The sequence below is a fragment of the Orycteropus afer genome, unplaced genomic scaffold (assembly GCF_000298275.1).
Source record: "Orycteropus afer afer isolate SDZICR_OR568_19922 unplaced genomic scaffold, OryAfe1.0 scaffold00239, whole genome shotgun sequence".
Lineage (NCBI taxonomy): Eukaryota > Metazoa > Chordata > Mammalia > Tubulidentata > Orycteropodidae > Orycteropus > Orycteropus afer.
Window position 1 is genome coordinate 5,327,289 of NW_006921826.1, and position 10,140 is coordinate 5,337,428.

At 39.6% G+C, this 10,140-nt stretch overlaps 1 protein-coding gene across 1 annotated transcript in view; it reads left to right on the top strand.

Moving 5' to 3' along the window:
• KIF26B (kinesin family member 26B) overlaps window positions 1–10,140 on the top strand; it is a 781,172-nt gene that overhangs the window by 708,811 nt on the left and 62,221 nt on the right. The window lies entirely within an intron of this gene.

Genomic DNA, 10,140 nt, shown 5'->3' on the forward strand with positions numbered 1-10,140 from the left:
TTTCACGCAAATTCTTCTGCTAGTTGCGGTTTAGTCCAAATCTGCATCCTTTCCTTCAAGGCTCAGGGGTCCAAGATTATCTTCTGTGTCTGTGTTAATTGGTTTCCCTTTTCTTTGTTGAAGAGGGTCTGTGCAATCCTTCTGCCTAGTCCGCCATCTTGCCCCGCCTCCTACGCTCATTTATTCTTAATTCTCACCAATTTATATTTTCTAAAGCTTCTCAGAGTCCAGTCTAATGCCTCAGCCATTCACAGCTGTCCTGTCATTCTCTGCAATGATGTAGATATTGTCTGATACAAATCATGATCAACTACTGAGCCAAATGCAAGACCCTGAGTCCATAGCTAATCGTTATCATTAATGATAACTAATCATCATATCAAAGTCCTCTGGCTACCAGAAGAAAACAGCAAAAGGAGGAGGGGTTTAAGTTGGTCAAGGGCCAGTACACAGAGAACACAAGATGCCCTTGGGCACCACAGGGCTCCTGATTACTCAAGGATGGCTTGATTTAGGCACAATTAGGCCATAGAAGGGATTGGGCATATAAATGAGTTAGGGCTTAATTCATTAAAAAAGTGTCTTGGATGGTAATAGAACTTCAATCAGAGTATCCAACCATAAATTCTCACCTGTTTCACAACTGGTTCAGGCTCAGTTGAGCATTAATAGATTTTTTTTTATCCATGCAAATGAGGTGATAATTCATTTCGTGTATAACTGAACAATTTTCAAATAGTTATATTCATGGAGCAGTTAAGTTGTACCAAATTGTCTAATGTACCTAGTAAATCTTTAACTAAAAGAGATAAATTTCATTTTGATACAGTAAAGAGAAGAAATGGAGATGGTGACAATAAATTCATTACTAGCTTGGGAAATAGCCTACTTAAAAGGCTTTATGACAATCAGTCCTTTGGGGCAACAACCACAATTGCTGTTTATCTTTGTTCTTACCACCCTTTCTTATACTATTCCCTACCACTTCTGTATCTGGCCAGGGCACACCCTGCTCAGCCACCACCTATCTGTTAGTGCAGGCTTACGTATTGTTATGGTGCTGAACAGGTTTCAGGAGAGCTTCCAAATAAGGCAAAATAGGAAGAAAGGCCTGGCAATCTACTGCAAAAATCAGCCAGTGAAGATTCTATGGATCATAACGATTTGCTCTGTAACTCATTGTTTTGTTCTATTGTACATGGAGTTGCCAAGAACGATGGTGACTATAACAATGATCTCTCAAGTTGCTTCCAGAGCCTTCCACATGCCTTTGGTAGTCCAGTACAGACCCTGACACATAAGGAGTTCAGACCTGAATTTGATTATGATCTCACAACTCAATTGCTTAGAATATGGTGCCAACAAAACCAAGTTTGTGAGCCAAAACTTCCTATTTGCTTCTTGATTGTCAGGTTCTTATGACCATGACCTACATTCTCTGATACAATGAGAATGTATTTTGTGTGTACGCTATCCAGAGGTAGCCAGACTTTTTTCTTAAGCCATCCCCACACTCCACATTCAGGAACAAAAAATAGAAATGAATGAGTGCAAATCCATCAGAGATGTAGGAAAGAGGCCTGAGTGTGCCGTAGCCTAGTCCCAACAGGGCTGGGTCTATCATTCAGAGGACACTATGGTGGTTACCTATGTGTCCAGCCTCATGGGCTACAATAAGAAAGGGTCTGCTAGTGCATTTCAAGCTGTTCCCTAAAGTTTGAAGTGAAATAGCAGAATACCATCATATCGAGACTTCTTGCTCTAAAGATTTGAGTAGAAAAGGAGTCAAGCCTGAACGTAAGATCCCCAAGCATAAGATCCAGAGAGTGAACTGCTCACATGATGTGGTTTGGCCAAGAAGGCTGGATGCATTCCTGTCCCATCCAGTATTCCAGGGGCATCTATTATTTTTGAGATGGTATTCACTGGAGTGACAACTTGGAATCCTCTACAGCTGTGCTGATACAATGTGTTCATATTTCCTTGGCACCCAGGTGTGCAGGGCACTGAGATGAGCCTTTTGTGACAACTAAGCCACCTTGCCAGTAGTGTTAATTCACCTGCCAGAATTGAGGATTTGTTGTCATCATTGTTCTTTACTGTGAGAACTTTTTTCCTTTTTTTTCCATGTGCTTCCCAGCAACATTACTTCATAATGCCAAACTATGCCCAGTGTGGTGGTTAAGTTTGTGTGTCAACTTGGCTGGGCCTGGTTGAGTGGCTGGGAAGCTGGATGTAGTATTCCCCATGATGAGATTGATAATCAACTCCATGGTGGAATCTACTGTGGGCAGCTGAGTAGCTGCCTTTGAGTATGTGGTCTGCTTCCCGTATATAAGAAACAGCCTTGGGAATGGTCTCTAGCTTATGGCGTGCTTGAACTCTGCATGTAGTCAAGTCATTGTTCAACAGCCTGCCATGCTCTGCCAATCCTGGGACTTTTAATGGACTTGAATCAATGGCCTGCCATGTGGTTTAGTAACATCTGGACTGTGCCTTTTTATTTGTCAACCTTGAGCTTATTAACCTCAGCAGCCAGTAGCTGCCTGAGTGAAGAGATGCCTCTAGCTTCAGTGGGCCAGGAGCAAGAGACAGAGCTAAAGTCCAAAAGGTTGAGAGACTTTCACACAGCCCCTAGAGCCTGGCACTTTGAACTCAGACTTCTAGCCTCCTGAACTGTAAGAGAATAAACTCGTGTTTGTCAAGCCATCCCATTTGTATTATATTCGTGTCAGAGGGGCACTAGGTAACCAGAACACACAGCAATCTTTTATTGCATCATCTTCATCATTATCAATATAATCATCAACAACCATATCATTGTCATCCTTATCATCATTGCTAATATTAAAATTAGGTGGTGCTTACAATGTGCCAAGACTTACACTCAATACTTTATATATATTAACTCATTTCATCTTCAGGACAACCCAATGGGGCCAGCACTAGAAATTGACCAAAGGAGAACATTTACTCCAAATGTCCTTTGTTGCAGCAGCCTAGAACATGGAGAAGCAGGTAACAAATGTCTGCAGCCACAGGACTGACCATTGTCAGTGCAGCTTGCAAGGGAAAAAACTGTAAACAGATAAAGTTGGACTCCTGTGCCTCACCTCTGCCTGTCTGCTCAATGTTGGTGCCTCTTCCCCTTGCCAATAGATTGCCCTCTACAGGTACATTGCACCTTCATGCTCTCCTAGAAACACCCAGTGCCTGCCATTCTCCACTCCCATCCTTCAGTGAGAGACCTCAATCCCCTAGGCTTTTATTTAACACTATATATGTATTAAAAAAAAAAAAAAAAAAAAACCTCTCACTTCCGTCAAGTTGGACCCAACTCATAGCAACTCCTCCTTGGGTTTCCGAGGGAGTATCACTATGGAAGTAGTTTGTCCTACCTTCCTTCTGAGGAGTGGCTGGTGGGTTTGAACCGCCTGCCTTCTGGTTAGCAGTCAAATGCCTTAGGCACTACACCACCAGAACTCCCATTTAACACTATACCATTTAGATGTAGGTATTTACCTCAGAAGAAAGGACTGGCAATCTACTGTGTTATGGGTCACAGTCCTACTCTGACATACACAGATAAGGTCACCATGAGTCAAAGTTGATTTGATGGCAACTAGTTTTATTAGAGGAGCTCTGGTGGCAGTTCAAACCCACCAGCCACTCCTCAGAAGGAAGGTTGGGCAATCTATTTCCATGGTGATACCACCTCAGAAACCCAAGGAAGCATTGTTATGAGTCGGATCTGACTCGACGGCATAGTGCCCTTTTGAGGACACTTGGGTATTAGCCCTATGTATTGGCAGGTCTTTCTACTCTTGTCTAGTTGCACACAAATTATTTCCAGTCCCATGTGGGCTCCAGTGATTCTTCTAACTACTCCTTTGTGGTGGTTCCTTCTGCAGTCTTGGTGGTTTTCTTTCAAAGATCTCCAGAGCTCTCCTTTTTTTTTTTTTTTTTTATTTTCCTTTTTCGAACATTTTATTGTACTTTAGGTGAAAGTTTACACAGAAGATTAGTTTTTCATTCAATAGTTCATATACAAATTGCTCCATGACACCGGTTGTATTCTCTGCAATGTGTCAGCATTCCTCCTATTTCCACCCTGGGTTCCCCATTTCCATTTGTCAGATTTCCCTGCCCCTATCTGCCTTCTCATTTTTGCTTTTGGGCAGATGTTGCTCTTTTGATCTCATATAATTGATCATTCTATGGAGCACATTTCTTATGTGTATTATTGATTATTTTATAAGCTAGTCTATTATTTGATTGAAGAAACTCCGAGAGTAAGTTCAGTTCCATGTTAGAGGGGTAGTAGTCTTGTAGTAGTACGGTAGTAGTCCAGTCTTTTATAGACCAGTAAGTCTGGACTTTTCATGAATTTGCATTTTATTTTACATTTTTCACCCATTCTAACCAAGACCTTTTATTGTGTTCCTGATCAGAGTGGCTGGTGGTGGTAGCCAGGTACCATCTAGTTCTTCTGGTCTCAGGCTAGAGGAGACTGTCGTTCATGAAGATCATTAGTCCTTTGGATTAATTGCTTCCTTGTGTCTTTTTTTTTTTTTTTTTCACTCTCCTTTGCTCCAGGAAGGAAGAGACCAGTATTTGTATCTTAAATGGCCTCTCATAAGCTTTTAAAATCCAAGATTGCTCACCAGATTAGAATGTAGAACATTTTCTTTATGAACTATGTTATGCCAATTGATCTAGATGTCCTCTGAGACTATTGTCCTTAGTCTTCAAGCCTAGTAGCACAGTCCCACAAGGTGTTTGGTTATGTCTAAAAGTTTTCATAACTGTGCCCCCTATGTGCTCTATTATATATATGAATATACAGTTAGCACATACAAATATGTAAGAAGGAATAGCCACAGCAATACCTATATATGCATGTGGATGTAGTCCCATATGACCTCCCATGACTACTTATATACAAGCATACATATGTACTTGTCTATCCACTCACAAGTTATTGTTTGTTATTACTAATGTTGTAGTAATTATGGTAAGTAATATTTACCACGGTTGCCGTTTGTTCTTGCATACCTCTCAGTGTCTTCCTTTGCCTTGGTCACATAGTGCTGACTTCCCCAATTGTGCATTGCCTTTCCCTTCATCAGAATTAACATGTGTCTATTATTGAGTTAGTGATTATCCCTCTCTTCCCTTCCCATCTGTGATAACCATCAAAAAATGTTTCTTTCTGTGTGTAAACCTATTCTTAACATTTATAGTAGTGGTTTCATATTTTTGTCTTTTTGTGATTGACTTATTTCACTCAGCATAATGTCCAGATTCATCCATGTTTCGCAGATTTATCATTATTTTTTCGTTATCTATCATTATCTATTGTTATGTAACATTCTATTGTATGTATGTATCACAATTTGTTTATCCAGTAATCTGTTGATAGGTACTTAAATTGCTTCCCTCTTTTTGCTATTACAAATAATGCTGCAATGAACATTAGTGTACATATCACAGCTCTTACTTCTCTAGGATATATACCTAGAGAAATATAGAATGGGGTTGCTGGATTGTATGATATTCCTGTTTCCAGCTTTTTAAGGAATCACCATACTTTTTCCATAGTGGTCATATCAGTTTAGTTTTTAAGAGGTCCCAGTTATCTGAATAATCTTCTCCTGTTTGTGCATTTTTAGTTGTGTTTGGTATTCTACTTACGCCATTCTGTTTATTCTATAGACCCCCTAGCTTTGTCCATATTTTTTCTTTCATGAAATTTATAGTTTTTAAGTTTAAGAATTTTAAGGAATTTTCCTTCTTTTCCTATTTTGCTGAGAGTTTTTAATCAGGAATTTGTGTCGTATTTTATCAAATGCTTTTTCTGCATCAATTGAAATGATCATGTGATCCTTTTCCTTTGTTTTCTTTATATGGTGAATACATTGATTGATTTCCCAATGTTAAACCATCCTTGCATGTAGGATATAAATCCCACTTGGACATGATGTATTATTTTTTTATATATGTTGTTAGATTCTGTTGGCTGGGATTTTTTGAGAATTTTTTATGTCTATGTTCATGAGAGATATTGATGTGTAATTTTCTTTTTTAGTAGCATCTTTGCGTAGTTTTGCTATTAGGATTATGCTTGCTTCATAGAATGAGTTCAGGAATATTCCATCATCTTCTGTGTTCTGGAATAGTATGAGTGGAATTGGTGTCAACTCTTCCCTGAATGTTTGATACAATTTGCCAGTGAAGCTGTCTGGGCCAGGAATTCTATTGGGGGAAGTTTTAGTTAGTTTGTTTGTTTTTTGTAACCTGTTCAATTTCTTCTTTTGTGATGGGTTTATTCAAATTTTCTACCTCAGTTTGTGTTAGTTTAGGTAGGGAGTGTGTTTCCAGAAACTTGTCCATATCTTCTAGGTTTTCAAATTTGTTGGAGAACAATTTTTCCTAATATTCTATTTTGATCCTTTCTTTCTGTTGTAACATCACCCATCTCATTTATTATTTTTATTATTTACACCTTCTCAGTCTTTTCCTTTGTCATTTTGGTAAATGGTTTGTTAGTTTCTTTGATCTTCTCAAAGAACCAATGGTCTTTTTGATTCTTTCAATTGTTTTTCTGTTCCATTTATTTCTGCCCTAATCTTTATCATTTCTTTTCTTTTGGTGAATTTGGGCTTATTTTGCAGTTCTTTTGCTAATTGTTTGAACTGTAGGATTATGCTATTGATTTTGGCCTTTCTTTTTTGATATGTGCATTTATTGATATAAATTCTCTTTGAACACTGCTTTTGCTATGTCCCAAAAATGTTGTTATATTTTCATTTCTCATTTGATTCTAGGAATTTTTTTATTTCGTTTTTAATTTCTTCTGTTATCTAGTCATTTTTATTTTATTTTTTATTGTGATTTGGGTGAGAGTTTACAGACCAAATTCACTTTCCATACAGCAGTTCACACACACATTGTCTCATGACATTAACAGTTTACCCTAGTGCAACACCTCCCCTCCCACTTCCTCCCGATAGCTACCTCTTCCTTGTGTTCATCCCTGCATGCATTCCTGCCTTCTGAACTGTCTCCCTGTGCATAAACAGCCCTTCTTTCTCCCATGATTATTCTCTCCAAGGAGTGTATCTGCCTCAGGTACATGTTCAACTCTTATGCCTGTCTTTTATTTGGCTGGAAGCCACAAGCATAGGTTCAATTCCAGACCTAAAGGGAAGTTAGGGACCATAGTCTCAGTGGGTCTACCAGGATCTATCAGACCATCAAACTTGGTTTCCTTTTTTTTTTCCAAATGATTTTGAGTTGTGTTCCACATTGTTCTCCCTCTCTATCCAGGATCTCCTACATAGATTCCCCTCCAAGTGGTTGACAGTGATAGCCAGAACCATCTAGTTCTTCTGGTCTCATAGTCATATAGGCTGCAGATCAGATGGTATACCAGTCACTAGCACTAGTTGTTTCCATGAATCTTTGGTTTTCTTCATTCTTCTTTGCTCTGGATGAGGAGAGACCCATCGTTGCATCTTGCTGCTTGCAAGCTTTTAAGATCCCAGTTGCTACTCGCCAAAGTAGGAGGTGGGACAATGTTTTGTGTAGTATGTTATGCCAATTGAGCTTGATGTCCCCTGCGACCACAGTCCTGAGCCCACAGGTTGAACTACTCGGTCCCTCTGGGTAGCTGGCTGTGACCAAGAAGTGACTTCAACTTTGTCCCTTGTCAGCTCTACTATACCCCTGGGAGTTCTTACAGAACATACAAATACCCTTGTAGAACCATTGTGTGCCAACCCTATACATGGTCTTGGGTACACTCCCTGCTGCATGTTGTTGTTGTTGTTAGGTGCCGTCGAGTCATTTCCGACTCATAGCGACCTCATGCACAGCAGAACGAAACACTGCCCGATCCCGCGCCAGCTCCATGATCCCTGCTATACTTGAGCCCATCATCACAGCCACCGTGTCAATCCATCTCATTGAAGGCCTTCCCCTCTTTTGTCGACCCTCCACCCTACCAAGGATGACATTCTTCTCCAAGGAATGGTCCCTTCTGACAACATGACCAAAATAGGTGAGACAAAGTCTGGCCATTCTTGCTTCCAAGGAGCATTTCCGGTGCACTTCCTCCAGGACAGATCTGTTAGTTATTTTAGCAGTCCATGGTACTTTCAGCATTCTTCACCAGCACCACAACTCAAAAGCATCAACTCTTTTTTGGTCTTCCTTACTCATTGTCCAGCTCTCACAAGACAATTGGAAATATCATGGCTTGTGTCAGGCACACCTTAGTCCTCAAGGAGACATCCTTGCTCCTCAGCACTTGAAACAGTTGCTTTGCAGTTGACTTTCCCAATGCTACACGTCATCTAATGTCCTGACTGCTGCTTCCATTGGCATAGATTGTAGAACCAAGCAACATGAATTCCTTGACAACCTCAATCTTCTCTCCATTTATTGTGATGCTGCTCATTGGTCCAGTTGTGAGGATTTTTGTTTTCTTTATATTGAGACGTAATCCATACTGAAGACTGTATTCTTCAACCTTCATCAGTAGGTGCCTTAAGTCATCCTCACTTTCAGCAAGCAAGGTTGTATCATCTGTATATCTCAGGTTGTTAATGATTCTTCCTCCAACCCTGATGCCATGTTTTTTTTCATAGCTTCTCGGATTATTTGCTCGGCATATAGATTGAATAAGTGTAGGGAAAGGATACAACCCTGAAGCACTCCCTTCTTGATTTTAAGTCATGTTCAAATGACAGCCTCCTGGTCAAGGTACAGGTTCCTCATGAGTACAATCAAGTGTCGGGAATTCTCATTCTTCTCAATGTTATCCATAATTTGTCATGATCCACACAATCAAATGCTTTTGCATAGTCAATAAAACACAAGTAAACATCTTTCTGGTACTCTTTGCCTTGAACCAAGATCCTTTTGACAACATCTATGATATCCCTGCTGCATAGACATTCCTAATAGTTCAGCCTGTCCACCCATCTATCCACCCATATACCCGTGTTTGCCTTCACTGACAACACAGTACTGTATATACAAAAGGGTTCATCTTTGTTGTCTGCACCTCCCACGTACTTCTCTATGTCTTCCTCTTCCTCAATGCCACTGTATTGATTACTCACATTTGGTACATTGCCCTTCTCTTCACTCAAATCAATACTTATCTCTATCTCTCTAACAGTGTTCCCTCCCCGCCCCTCCCAACCCTGGTAACCAACAAAGAATATTTCCTTCCACATATAAACCATTCCTTGACTTTTACAATAACAGAATAATACAATATTTGTCCTGTGATTGACTTATTTCACTCAGCATAATGTCCTCCAAGTTCATCCACATGATGCAGTGTTTGGCAGATTCTACATTATTCTTTAGGTTTGCATAGTATTCCATTGTGTGTATGAACTGCAGTTTGGTTATCTATTCCTCAGTTGATGGACACCTAGATTGTTTCCAACTTTTTGCTATTGTAAATAGTGCTGCAATGAATATGGGTGTGCATATGTCTGTTCTTGTCATGGTTCTCAATTCTTTAGGCTATATACCTAGTAATGGAATGGCTGGATCATATGGTATATTCTATTTCCAACTTTTTAAGGAATTGCCATACTGTTTTCCACAGTGGTTGTACCATTTTACAGTCCCACCAGCAGTTTATGAGAGTCCCAATTTCTCCACATCCTCACCAGCATTAGTTATTTTCTGTGTTATTGAACTTTGCTTTTAGTGCTGGGGCAAGATCGTATTTCATTGTTGTTTTGATTTGCATCTCTCTAATGGCTAATGATTGTGAGGATTTCTTCATATGTTGTTGGCTGCCTGAATATCCTCTTTGGTGAAGTGTCTATTCATGTCTTCTGCCCATTTTTTAATTGGATTATTTGTCTTTTTGTTATTGAGATGTTGGAGTATTCTATAAATTCTAGAGATAAGTCCCTTGTCAGATATGTCATTGCAGAATATTCTTTCCCAATCTGTAGGTTCTCTTTTGACTCTTTTGGAGAAGTCTTTGGAAGCACATAAAAATTTAATTTTGAGAAGGTCCCATTCATCTAGTTTATCTTCTGCTGTTTGTGCATTTTGGGTTATGCTTGATAGTCTATTCATGCCATATATTAGGGCCCCTGGTAGCAT